Here is a 13,876-nt window from a genome sequence, read left to right as displayed (position 1 = left end):
TTACTAAAATTGGTATAAATTGGTTAACGACTAAAAAATCTCGTTAACAAAAACAGATTTTGATATCAAACTATTTCATCATGAGCAAAAGAAAATTGTTATTAATTTTAAATTTTTTTAGAATAATTCAGTTGACACATTTTTTAACAAAATACAAAAACCTACAAACCTTTTATGCAAGACAAATCGACAGACAGGATGGAAAGTTATCAGTGTCGGTTGCATCCCACCCTCTGTTTTTTCTTTAGGTTGTATTTTGTTTTATAAAAAAAACGATAATTTGATTTTTATCAAAATTTTACCAAGCTTCCAAAACATTATTCGTCGTGGCATACAATTGTTTTGGAGATAGTTTTTTGTTCGTAAAATATTCGAGGTGAACATTACATAATTTATTTCAAGTCGCTAGCTAGGTTCATGAGATATTTTGGGTTAACCATTTTATGGCATCATTATGTGTATAACAAAATTTATTTGAATTCTGTGTCTCTACTGGTTCTTGAGATAAGGGTGATGAAAAAAGTTTTCTGAACGTATGCACGTACGGACGCACAAACATACGTACATAAGCATGCAAAGACATCTCTTTAAAAATCTTTTATTCTAGAGCCTTTGAAATGTCGAGAAATTTCAATATTTTTAACTCCACGAATTTGACCGATTACAGTAACTTCCTGTGGGAAGTTTTAAAAGGCTAACACTTGGTTTCGTCAAAAGATCTTTCCTAAAGTTCGGTCAGGCCAATTTTTTAAGCACCCATACTATACCGTTCATGTTGATAGAATAGACTTATCACCTCCATACATTTAATGGTAAATCATGACAAACCTCCCATCTTTTTCTGATCAAAGAAAGTTTTTGAGTACTGCTTTGTAGCTGGCGTTTTGAATTGAACAATTTCGTGTCCATATAGTTTTTTGATTGTATTTAAATCTGAGTTGAGTTTAAGAAGAAATTTAAAGCTTAGAACTATTTTTAGCAGATCGAATTACGGCGGCGGTCTCTAACTCAAGAAGTAAGCTCAACAAAGTCCCTATTCTCATTGAGTCTAAAAATAACAGTTTTATATGTTCAAGGTTTTAATTTAATTTTGTTGCTATAGGTTAGGTTATAGTGGCTGTCCAAGATGGAAACGGACACACTTAGGCCAGTTTAATGGCCCATTGTGATACCACATGCATCTTGAGGCTTCCTCCTAAGCTCAATGGAACCAGCTTCAGTCCCTTACGAAACGTGAGAGGCTGATTATACCGATATGATTTAGATCGTTAAAGAAGAATTCTCCTAGGTAATTCTTGCGTTTTCGAGCTAGAGCAGGGCATGTGCAGAGAAGATGAAGAACCGTTTCTTCCTCGTCCATAAAGCTTCTGCAAAAGTCATTTGAGAATATGCCTAGTCTCGTGGCGTGCTTTCCTATTAGACAGTGTTCGGTTATGACACCTATTATTGAGCTTATATGTGATCTGCTTAGAGAGAGCAAGCACCTTGAACGTTTTAAATCCAGCGTTGGCCAGATGTTTTTTGTGACATCTTTTTCTGATCACAGGCGGGTGTTTGCAGTTCTGCTTTCTAGCTGGTTATATTGAATGAAACGATTTCATGCCAATCTATTTTGTATCCATTGAATATCATTTTGAGTCAGGCTTTGAGAAGAAACTTACCCTTTGAACTATTTTTAGTAGATCGAACTTTGGTACTACAGGTTCACCTTAGATCCAGCCCAATTGGGAAGTTGAGGGAGGGATATGTTTTGAAAAAGGAGAGACAAACCATAAGCCATAAGCGTCCCAGGAAGGAAACAAGGTATTGACAGACAGTGATGCACTATACAGTCGGGGAATAAGGAGCCATCAGCCAGCATAGTAGCACAAAGCTGACGTAGGAGGTGGTAGGGATTGGGAAGGGGAGGGGCGAGCGACCTTTAGTTTCAGGGCTCTTCTGGAGAAATAATTCCCGAAAATCATTGACCTTACTCAGCTTCTACAACTCGACAAGTTCGACGCTCAGGTAAAAGACAGGTGGTGGTTCTTGTTATCAGTTTTCAACATTAATTCACGTGGGCCCTAAGGCCACACAAAAGCTCTTAATGTTAATGGTAAAGTCGAATACTAGCCTAGAATACTGGACATAGGTCCAAATTGCCTGAAATAAGTGCGGTGATGAGGGATATAAGAAGAGATGCAGATCGCAGATTTCGAGGGTTAGTGTTAAGATGAATTTCACTCAGGAGTGCCGGGAATCTATATTGCCCATTTACAATTGGGGAGCAAATAATGTATCAGCGTTTTTGCGTCTCATATAAAGGGTGATTTTTTAGATAATATCTTTTTGGCAACTCTAGTTTAAACAACTGAATCACGTTTCGGGTTTTGTTTCACAGTCAAACATCTTCAGCCTTGGTCTATAATTTAACCATGAATCGCCTTACAAACTAACAAAATGCGTGCTCTGTTAGGAAAGTTCATCGCACGCTTCTTAAATTTTATGGTCACTCTAATCGGCCCACTGAAGCGGTTTTTCGGGCTATTGTGACTTAATTTACATTGTTGGACATTATACCACCAAAACGCTTACGTATGATGAACATCAATTATCGATTCGTCGCCGTTGAGTTTCGGTTACTCAACAACGTTGAAAATTTCGTGGAAGGATTTAGGTGTAATGCCTTTCAAAATACAGCTAATGCAAGAATAGAAGCCGCACAACGTACTGCAATCCGGCAATGTACAATTTTTGGTGAATCTGCTCTTGGAAAGTTGTCCGAAGTTGACTTTTTTTCCGACAAATTTTGTTTAGTAACGAAGCATATTTTTGGCTCAATGGGTACGTAAATAAGCAGAATTGTCGATTTGGGACTTAATATCAGCCAGAAACATTGCAAGAGCTACCAATGCATCCACAAAAAGTCACAGTTTGGCTGGTGGCATCGTAAGGTAATTGTGAATGTTATGCGCTACGGTGAGATGATATCCAACTTTTTTTTGCCCAAAATGCAAGAGCTTGACTTGTAGTTTCGACAAGACGGTGCCACATGCCACACAACACGAGCAACAATGGACTTATTAAGAGGTGAGTTCGGTGAACCTTTTGGGGTTGCAAAATTCTTTTGACCATCTCTTAATAAAACCGAGATATCTATTAGCTTTATTAATAATTTGGGAATGGGAATGGAAATTCAAGTGTTTGTCACACATAATACTAAGACCCATATTAGAATCGACTACGTAAACTCTATGAGATGGGGTTTGTTTGAGCGAAAAGGTCAGTTGTATACATTTGGCTTCATTTAACTCTAGCACCAAACAAAAAAGATATTAAGATCATTTTGTAAAAGTAAAGAATCAGATGGAGTTGAGATAATCCTAAACATTTTCTTATCATTCCCAAATATTATTGATCTGAAGTTTTTAATTTAAGACAGGCATCGTTAACAGATAAGACGAAGAGTAGGGGACCAAGGTGAATATCTTGTGGGACGCCAGAAGTAGCATGTATGAGACTGGAGACTGAGTTACAGAAGAGGACTATATAAGTTATAGTCCAGTTTATAAATATAAACGGAAAGCCTAGGGCTCTAAGTTTGGGATAAACTATGTAATGAGATATTTTATCAAAGGCTTTGCTGTAATCAGAGTAGTCAACATCAACTTCATTGCCATTCTCGAGGACAGACAAAACTTTGGATATAAATTCAATAAGTTAGTCGTAGCGGATCTTCCTTTAAGAAAAACATGTTGAGCTGGGAAGAATAAGGACTTGCAATGGAAATAAAAAAAATTATTAACCAAGCTTTCAAAAAGTTTTGGGATGCATGAAAGTTTAGCAATATAAATAAATTTTTGCATATAAGAGGAAACACACCTTGAGAAAGAGAGAGTTCAAAGAGAAAAGTCAGAGGCTTTAACAGAGAATGCATACATTTGTTTAAAACAACTAATAGGACAAAATAGATGTTTGAGTGCAAACATCTAAATAACTAGAGTAGTGAGGATCAGGATTATGAAGTAGTATAAGATTGGCTATAGTAATTAGCAAAAAGATTTGTAATAGTTGTTGAAATTATGTTAGTTTTATGTTAAAATTTAATTAAATATTGTAAAATGCTTATTGAACATGAATATATGAATATTGAATAAAAATATGCCACCAATGCCGTGACAAACATTTAACCCTTCCCCTAGTCCCAACAACAATCAACAATCTGCTAGACGACTGATTTTTAAATCACCACTTTGCAGGCATCTCTTAGAAAATTAAGTTTAATTTTTGAAATTTAAAAATTGTACAGATAAGAAGCTAATGTACACATGTGCGAGACACAGAACTCTTTTCTACCATTTTATCATAAAAACTGTTATTGGATTTTTGAAATATTTTAAATTTAAAAGAAGACCATATCCTATAACACTTATGTATACTCTAAAGATACATCACAATATTTGCCAAAGAAGTCCTTTATAATTTAAATCGACCACAAGTCACCCAAACCCTTTTTGAATATTGTGTTCCAGCAAACCGAGCATGCGACAGAGATTTGCTCTTATTCTCTTGGAAAGTGTCCGTGTAAAAGTTTGTCCTTATAACCAAAGCAGCCATCTGATGTGAACCGAAATCCAAAAACCCCAAAACGGGCATCAAATGTTAAAGAGTATGTTAGATAATTACTATACTCTTGTAGTCCGGGTTACTGTTGTACAACATCACATCAGCATAAAACCCAAACTCAAACCAACTCAACCCAACCCGCATTTGGGCTTCTCTGTTCTCTGTGTTTCTCGCTTAAAAATTAATTAAAATAAAATTAAGAAGAATGTCTCATGAAGACTTAAAAATGCACTTAAGGTCCGTATTTAAACGAGCTTATGGTTGGATTAGGATTATAAAGTGTGTTGCACATCAGACACACCAGAGGATACGGACTCACAAGAAGCTTTGAGGTTCCATGATCCGTCACCCATTTTATTTTTGTTTTCAGTTTCAGGTGTATATAAATCCTCGTTTGAGGATTTCCGTTTTTCTGGTATAAGCGAAGGATATTTTTACTTTTGCCCCGTTTTTTTTTTTCAATTTTGTTTTTGGTGTGAACAGAACGTGCTAGTGTCAGTATATTAGTGCGCTAGTGCTGATGGTATGGTATGCAGTCCTTATCGGAGCTTCTTTCGGGTGACTGGAAACAAAATATAAAAAAAAAAATTAAAGGAACAGGAACAGGAACAGGAAAAAGGATGCTTCATGCTTCTGCTGGTGGAACGGATAAAAAAAGGGAGACTTTACTTAATAGTTTGGTACTCCTTTTCCAGCACCTGTGGCAGCTTTTCATTGAAGGATAAAAGGACGACGCAAAGATGGAAAATATGTGCTCATCTTGGAAATATGCTGCTTAATGAGGTGTTATACTTTCATATATGCAATTTAGCTGATGTTGCACTTTTGTAAAAAAAAAAAAAGAGAAAAAAAAAGTTAAGAGTGTGAAACTAAAGTTGATAAAAGTACTGCATAATCAGTGAATAATCAGAGCACTAAACGAAGTAAGGACATAAAATCTCAAAAGATCTGTAATTCGCAAAATCATCAAAAGTAGATTAAAAATAACCGCTGGTTAATCGAAATTCCTGATGTTTTTAGGTGTGGATTTTAATGTGCATACAATTTAATGCACAATTTCAAGCTTTAGAAAAAAAAATTGGGGATTGCCTTTTAGCCTAATTTTCAACCACTGTTTGCAATATAGGATCCAGTGGGGGATGGGGTTGTAGGAGACATGATCCACCTGAGAGACTAATTTTGTTAGTTTCGTTGGATTCAAATCTAATCGTATTGCGTTATTTGGTAGTTACGACTTATTTATATATTTTATTTAAAAATACAATTTTTATATTAGTGTTTTCTACTTTGTGGCTAAAAGTACTACTTTTAATAAGGACTGGACCAAGAACACAATATCAATCACAAATTCATGTCTATTCTATTATTGTTGAATCTTGGCTTTGGAGTTGTATTTCTGATTCTGAAATTTGTTGTGTTACTGCTGGAGATCGTCGAGGTGGTTTCAATTACAGATACTGTTCCGTAGAGTTTGTTAAAGAATTCAATCCTCAATAAGGAATTACATATTTAAATAAAATTAACCATTTAATTTCTTAAAATCAAACTTCATTGAACTCGATATTTTGCAGATGAGTTACTGCATGCTCCGTACCAAGTCATCGCCTGCTGTTTTGAATAGTTCGGCAGCGATGCCGTCAGCTCCAGCAGCTTTGTTTGACTTAAGTTTAGATATAGCTATCTTCACTTCGTCAAGGTCGGGTAGGCGGAATTGTTGATCTGCATCGCCGAGGTTTTGTGGTTCTATCTCCCTTACAGCGTTATATAATTTGGATATTCGATATTCTCAGCATCGACTGCGGTTCTACTACGATGTTCCCCTGATCAACTTTACAGGCTTTGGTTCGTAGCTGGTACCCTTGGGAGGTTTTACGAACCTCATTCCTGTTGTGACATCCCTCTGTCTCCACGATCGCGCGAGTTATGATTAAAACAAACACTCTTCGTTCATGTCAAAACAATGACTGAATCTTTATTCTCTATTCTTATGTTTCTAACTTAATAATAACTTATACATATAAAAATACTTAAAATCTAGATGACGGCATGGAGAATCTGATGCCGTCGTTATTATGTACATCGGTGTTGTTTACATTCATAACACCTTCACCGCCAGATTTTGAATTCTCCTGAATTCTATCATTTACAATTTTTACATTCACTTTATTTCTTCTGAAGTATATAACTATTATTATTACAAATATGACAACTATGATTAATATTGTCGAATTAAAAGCATAGGAAATATTTCGGTGGAGTTTTAACTCTTTGATTTCATTTATGTTTTCAAAATGCTCTATCATTATATTATCGAAATTTACAAGTTTTGGAATGGTGCTATTTACATCATTGCTAGGGTAAAAATATTTAGCTTCTATTTTAGTAATTTTATTGTAAAATTTTTCTTTTGCAATTTCTATACTACAGTTATAAAAACTTATCATATTATTCCTATTCAGTTTTATTACTCTGTCATCGCAATTTTGAATAAGATTTTCTTGTACAGCATTTTTGACTATAATTGTTTCTTCGTCAATTGATTTTATCATTGTTCTATTATTAAATCTTAGTTTACAATCATTTGTAAATATACAATGGGTACTTGTTTTTAAATCTTTATACATTTTATTTTCTTCATATGCTAGATTCTTTTTTTCAATTGTAACAAAATATGCATCTGACTCATCAATTTCATAGTTTTGTGAATTAGCTATGGGAAATATAAGCTTAAGATCTACTTTTACATAATTTCTTGGAATCTTGATTGCAATTATTAATGTTTGATTTGAATACTTAAGTATACCAACTTTTACTAATTTTAGCTTGTAGAAATCAATATCATACAACTTTATTTTCTCTGCCGTCAGAATGCTAGGATGGAAGACATTGTTCTTAGCGGCTGCAATACTATCTTGTATCTGATCAACTTTGTTTTCTAAATACCTTAGTTTGAGCATCTGATCTAAATACAAGGACTGCTCCCTTATTTCTCTATTTTCAACTGAAATCGAGGTGAGATATCCTAATGTTTTGTTCCTATCCTGCTCTATTGCTGTTTTGAGTATATTGAAACTTTCATCAAAGTGTCTGTTTATAGAAATCTGTTTATTAGAATTAAAAATAGCATTATGATTGTTTTCTTCATTGATCTTTAAATGTTCCAAAATTTCTTGCCTATCACTATCGTCCATAGTTCCGAATAGCCACTTTTGTACACTACCTACAAGGTTGATTAAACCTCTTCTCTGTCTGGTTTGTTTTGGAATAATTGAATTGATCTTTGTTCTGATATCATACACAACTGACTTTAATAATTCTTTGTTACTCATACTTATCTTTTTAATGTTCAACTCAAATCTTGATAGAATGCTACTAATGTCTTCTAGGTCTATAATGTGAAGAACGGTATTCGTTTGGTTTGTAACTTCGACTTCTTTTACTTTAATTGTTGTGTATCCCATTTCTTCATGTATGGGACTCACCTGCAGTAGCCCCTGTGCTACTGGGATTAGCAATAGAATCACTATTACGGTGGATATTACCTGTAAGTTTAAAAGGTCTTTTAATATTGGAGCTATGAACATTTTCCAAAGAATTTAATCTATAATACGGTTCATCTTTATGCCTTAACCTCTTGTAGTTTCTTATATGTCCCTCCTTTCTACCTTCTACGTTATCTTCCCTATTAAAATTTCTTCGATCAATAATATGCCTCTTCACTGCTTCTACTCTCGTAACTAAATCTTAACAGTTTTCTTTATCCTTCGCTTGCCTGGGAGAACATTTGATTGTAGAGTGATATCGATCGTTATAGTGCCCTATAGCCATCTGTATCTTCATTTCAATTGAGAGCTCACTTCCCTCTATTCCAGTTATTATCTCTAATAAGGTTGAGTGAAGCCGCTCTATGTCTGCATTCCCTGTATGATTATTTGGTTTTGTTAAATGGACCTCAACACCTTCGGCATTTAGAAAATCAATTAGTTGTTCAGCTCGAAATTCATTGTCCATTATAATCTTTTTCGGCCTACCAAATTTGGCAAACTGCTCAATAATCAAAGTTTTCTTGGCTCTCCAGTTACGATCAGTTATTTGATATGCTGCAGCAAATTTAGTGAGTTTATCTATCGTAGTAACAAAAGCATGTTTTTTAAAGTGAAATATGTCAAGGTGTATAATTTCATTTTTCTCTGATGGAGTCTCGGTAAATTCAAATTTAGCTTTTATAGGTTTCCTATCGTACTTTATTCCTCTACATTTGTTACAATTCCCTATAATAAGTCTTATTTGATCTCTAAGCTTGGGATAATAAATTTTATCCTTAAGACTATGATAACATTCATTTATTCCGCTATGCATTGATTCTTTGATGTGATACAATGACAACTGCTTGTGTAGTTCTTCTTCTGTCTTAATGTCCCGAGCTCTTTTTGAACATCGTACAAATTTAATGTTGCTGTGAGATGAAAACATTGATATTAAAATCTTTTGAACCTTATTGTAGTCTGAATCATTGACTTCGGAGAAAATTCCAACTAGACCCTTTTTAACATACTTCTTAAGAAAATCTCTAATTTTACCTTGATCTTCTAAAGGATTCAATTCCAAAATTGTTCTTTTATGCAATGTCTGTATTTCATGCTCTGGACTGTATGTTAGCCAAAGTTGCAATTTATACTTATTGACAATTTCATCTTTAATACCTATGTGATCCAATCTTTGCTCATCCACAGAGTGTTGAGTTTGGTCATCATTATCAGACATTTCCAAATTAGATTCTTCGTCATTATTTTTATTAATCTTTTCTGAATTCTCGAGTCGACTTAGATAGTCCGCTACCTTGTTTTCCTTACCCTGCAGATACTCAATCTCGTAATTAAACTCCTGAAGCTTTAGCAACCACCTTTGATTTCGTTGGGAGAATTCTTTCCCTTTGTATTTACCATCTAGGTACTTAATAGGTGCATGATCCGTTATAATCTTAAATTTATTCCCATATAAATATGGTCTAAAATATGTGACAGCATAAACAATCGCCAAGAATTCTTTATCTGTGGTGCTATAATTTTGCTCATGGTTGTTTAAAGTTCGTGAAATGAAACATACTGGATGACCTTGTTGTGACAAGACTGCTCCTATAGCATAATCACTAGCATCTGTCGTCACAACAAATGGTTGGTCATAGTCCGGATATTTCAAAACTGGATGTGATAGTACTAAACATTTAAGATTTTCGAATGAGGCAATGTATTGCGGATCGTTTATATTGATCTTAACCCCTTTCTTTAAGTACTTTATCATCGGGTATGCTATCTTTGCATAATCCCTAATAAACTTTCTATAAAAACCAGTTGTTCCTAAAAATCCTTTCAATTGCTTTTCCGTCTTTGGCAGTTTGATTTCCTGTATTGCTTTGATCTTTTCAGGGTTCGGCATCATACCATCTTTTGTTAATATATGGCCCAAGAACTCAGTATTTTTCTTAAGAAAGCTACACTTATCTGCTTGGATTTTTAAGTTGTGCTTCTTTAATCTCGAAAATACATTTCTTAGATATTTAACATGTTCTTCTAAGGATGTCGAAAATATAAGGATATCATCCATATATACAACACATATTGTATTGATATATTCTCGGAGTATATCATTTAACATTCTCTGAAATGTGGCTGAAGCATTCTTCAAGCCAAAGGGCATCCTAACAAACTCATATAAACCGCCAGGAGTAACAAATGCAGTCTTCTCGATATCTTTTTCCGCCACCATTATCTGGTGATAACCTTTTGCAAGATCTATCGTACTGAAATATTGGGCTTTCCCCAACTTATCGAGAATACTCTCAATATTTGGTGTTGGATACTCATCGTCTACCGTAAATTGATTTAATCTCCTGTAGTCTACTACAATCCTAAATTTCTGAATTCCCGACTTGTCTACCTTTTTCGGCACAACAATTATCGGAGAGCTATATCTGCTTTTGCTTTTTCTTATAATGCCATTTTTCTCCATCTCCTCCATCTGTTTCCTCACTTCCATTTCATGGATTTTTGGATAACGATAGAGTCTGGAATTAATTTGGTTATCGGTTGTGGTTCGGATTTCATGAACAATTGTATTTGTTTTGGTCAGCACATCACCATCTTTATATAGAAGACTCCTAAACTCTTTAATTACTGGTTCAATTACCCCCCTCTCAGATTCGTTAAGATGATCTAATGGAATGTCTTGCACTCTGCTTTCTTCAAGTACATTGATTTCTTGTGAAATTGTTTTTGTTAAAAAAGGAAGGCTAACTCCATTTGTCATAATTATCTCCTGAGTCTCTAAACTTATCTGCCTTACATTTTTATTCATCCAATCCATACCTAAGATTAGATCATATGGCTTTTCAATACCCATAGCTATCCACTTCATTCTTGAATTACACGGATACATGAATTCTGTGGGACAAACTGTCGCTACTATTTTATTGGGTCTATTTACTTCGCCTTGTATGGTTGTAATAAGTGTGGGATCTGACTTCAGAACCGTATAGTCAATTTTGCATGTCTTTTCATTTAATAAGCTGATTGTTGATCCAGTATCTACCATAGCAGTATATTTTTTATTCTGAAAAGTTAATCTGAGAATGATTTTGTTTTCCGAGGCTAGTTTATAAAAAACGAATCATCGACTACATTAACATCAGCGTCGTCACTTAAAGCGTCAACTGACATATGATCGGACTGTGTTATTTTGCTGTTTTTACTTGTACCACATTGATTTTTTTGTCTACTACTGTTTGTCGTCTGCTTTAAGTTTCGGTCGTTGAAAGAATTACCTTTACTATATGTGTTACTTGAGCTGCCAATTCTCCTATTACTACTTGGAAGTTGTTCGTCTTTCCTATTGTAATGGGAATTTGAATACTTGGGCTTCTTTTTTTCAAAGACATTTTTCTCTTGAACTTCTTTTTTACTATTCATGAACTTAAAATTTAAATTTGTATAATCCTGTCCTATGAAAGATGCAACAATGCTTCTAATTTCACTTAAATTAGTTTTATTCATAATGCAATAACCTAAGGAACCTGACACTATTATCTTCACCCTCTGAATAGCTATGCCACTAAGAATATCTGCCATCGTCGTTCTATCTGTACAAAATGAAGCATATTCTGCAATTTCTTCAGCTATCTCAGCTAACTTATCATTAAGCTCTAAAATACTGTTTACCTTTAAAGACATAATCTCATTGGTGAGTGTCATCTGGTCCTTTCTAGGTCTGTAATGAGTTTTCAGCCTTTCCTCGCATTCTTTCCAGGTTTCTGGTGGGTTGATTCTTAGAAGGTTCTTTGCTGCTCCAGAAATTTTATAGTGGTATATAATTCCAAAGGCTGTCTTCTTCTCTTCTTCACCATTCAAGTCTTGTAGTTTTTTGTTGATGATGTCAATGAATGACGGTAATTCTCCTGGTTCTCCTTTGAAAACTGGAATAAATTCCAACTCTTTTTGGATTCTGGTTGACGATCTTGAATTCTGTACAACTAATTGTGTCAGCATAACTATACACTGTTGTAGTTGTTCTTGATTTTGAGCCATTGTGGTTTTTTTTTTTATGAACTGTTTTCTTGTTTATTAAAATCACTTCACTTTTTTTCTATTTATTTGCATTGACTGATTTTTAGTCTGCTAAATCGCTAATTGAAAAAAATGTTTTATATTTCCTTTTTTGTTTGTTCTTTTGTTTCTCAAATCTTCCAATTGTTTAATTCAATAGTAGAGATAGGGACGTAATTCCAACACAAAACAAATTTTCTTAAGCTTCGTTTCTTCACGATTTGTAAATCTTACTTAAACCGCTCCGTTTCCACTGTATTCAAACAATTTTCTTTTTGCGTTGTTTCGTTTTCGGTTCTTCTTTTCGCGACTGCGCCAGTTATGATTAAAACAAACACTCTTCGTTCATGTCAAAACAATGACTGAATCTTTATTCTCTATTCTTATGTTTCTAACTTAATAATAACTTATACATATAAAAATACTTAAAATCTAGATGACGGCATGGAGAATCTGATGCCGTCGTTATTATGTACATCGGTGTTGTTTACATTCATAACACGCGCTTCTCATGCTTTTTTTCCGTCTAAGAAGCCGGTGTTCCTCTCTCCTTTTCTGCTCGTAGAGCTCGCGAGCAGCCCTAGTCCTTTTGAGCAGCGCCGTTTTGTATGTCTTTTGTTTCGATGCGTGCGCTTGCCGACATTCGTCGTCAATCCAGGGATTTCACTGTGGTGTCCATGTGAAACCTAGCACTTCAGAGGCGGCATCTCTGATGGCTGCAAGGCAATGTTGCCACTGGTTTTCAATGCTTAATGCAGGCACCATTGGACTCCTTAAGAGGCTATTAGAGACTCCATCGGAAAAGGACATTGCAGTCTCTTGCGATTGTAGCCGTCTAACGTCGAATCTTCTCACAGTACTTCCTTGTTTTGGCTTGGATCGGGATATCCGTAGCCGTACCTTGGCTACAACGAGTTAGTGGTCTGAGTCAATGTTGGCCTTTCGGAATGTTCGGATATCCTGTATACTGGATAAGTGTCGTGCGTCGATTGCAATGTGGTCAATCTGGTTGACGGTAGATTGATCTGGAGAAATCCAAGTACCATTGTGGATGTTTAGGTGTGGAAAACGCGTACTGGCTACCATGACGTTTCGACCCGCAGCAATATCTATGAGCCTGAATCCATTGTCGGAAGTGTTGTCGTGCAGGCTGTTCTTCCCGATTATTCTACCAAAGATGTCTTCCCTTCCTAGTTTGGCATTAAAATCGCCCAGGACTATTTTAATATCGTAGCTAGGGCACTGCTCATATGTTTTGTCTAGGAGCTCGAAGAACATATCTTTGGTGTTATTATCTTTCTCTTCTGTGGGGGCGTGCGCGCATATCAGGGTAATGTTGCCGAATTTAGCCTTGATGCGTATGGTCATGAGGCGCTCATTGATGCACTTATAGCTCAAGACTTCTTGCCTAAGTCTGGCTCCAATGACGAAACCGCATCCAAATAAGCGCTGTTGGTTCTCGTGGTAGAAGTCACCATAGTAAATATCGCAGTTTTTCATCCTCTTTTTGCCCGGCCCATCCCATCGTATTTCCTGGATGGCGGTGACATCTGCTTTATAGCGGTCTAGGGCCTCCGCTAATTCTTCGGCCGCACGTGGTCTGTTAAGGTTGTCAACAGTGAATCCGTCCGCATCCGAGGCTTGTTGGTGCTTCGCAACTATGAAAGCTTTTA

The sequence above is a fragment of the Eupeodes corollae genome, chromosome 2 (assembly GCF_945859685.1).
Source record: "Eupeodes corollae chromosome 2, idEupCoro1.1, whole genome shotgun sequence".
Lineage (NCBI taxonomy): Eukaryota > Metazoa > Arthropoda > Insecta > Diptera > Syrphidae > Eupeodes > Eupeodes corollae.
Note: the sequence above shows the minus strand (reverse complement) of the source record.